Below are 1,207 nucleotides of genomic sequence, written 5' to 3' on the forward strand. Positions count from 1 at the left end.
CAACTAATATTTTTGAAATGTTTGCATCATCGGCTAATAGTGTATTTTAGCATGAGAAATGACATCTGAAATATCATTTATAAAAAGGCAGAATAATATTGGAGATAAATGGTCTCCCTGAGGGACACCGGAAGTAACGAGGATTTGTTCAGAAATATAATTTTTGTATTTTACAATTTGGATACGACCAGAAATGAAAGAATAAATCCAAGAAAGAAATGGTTCAGTGAATCCATATATTTTAAGTTTATGAATTAATAATTTATGATTATCAAAGGCTTTTTCCATATCGGTATAAATTACGTCAGTTTGTGATTGATTTTCAAATGAATCCAAGATTGCGTGTTTAAATATACACAAATTTGTTATTGTTGATCTACTTTGCCTAAATCCGTGTTGGTCATTTGATAATAATTTATTGCATAAAGGTGTAATAGTATTGTTTACCAATTTTGAGCAGTGTTGAGACTTATCTAGATAAATTTATCTGGATAATTATCTAGATAAATATATTAATTATCTATTATCTTACCTAGATAAAAATGTAAATGTTATCTATTTATCTATCTTAGATGAAAACTCCAGTCATCTACTGTAATTTATCTAGATATGTTTTTTTATGATTTAGAAATTATTTTTATTATTACCTATATTTAGGTTTCTGGTAATATTTACTATTTTAGTTTGTGTCGTCGCGTTTGTGATCGACGACGATCGGACGCTAACAATTTCTGTTAGTCTATAAATTATTATTACTAGGTGATCATATAAGTACCTACATAACCATATAACTGAGAAAGAAATAACAATATAAAGTACCTAGTGAAGGAGCCCCGCACCAAGCCCGCATAACGAACTGTATTCATATATCTTACTACTTTGATTCTTTTCTTGCTCACTCTACCTATGTCGTACCCCTGACCTCTCTCTACGCGCTGTCCATTAGTTAATAGTTTATAGGAATATGGTCTATGGTATATTATTTATTACTCTATAGTCAATACTATAAAGACACATTCGTACCACGAAATTCCAAATGCTGGCAGATATGTGGGTAATTAAAATAAATTAAATGATGTCAGGTCGAAACGTGGAAAGTCTAAACTCCCTAGAAATTATAAATGACTAAAAATAATTATTTCGTTGAAAATAAATCCCTGGATTACGTAACATTACATGGGTTCAAGTGTACAACGCATGCTGCTCC

This window comes from Acyrthosiphon pisum, chromosome X (assembly GCF_005508785.2).
Source record: "Acyrthosiphon pisum isolate AL4f chromosome X, pea_aphid_22Mar2018_4r6ur, whole genome shotgun sequence".
NCBI lineage: Eukaryota > Metazoa > Arthropoda > Insecta > Hemiptera > Aphididae > Acyrthosiphon > Acyrthosiphon pisum.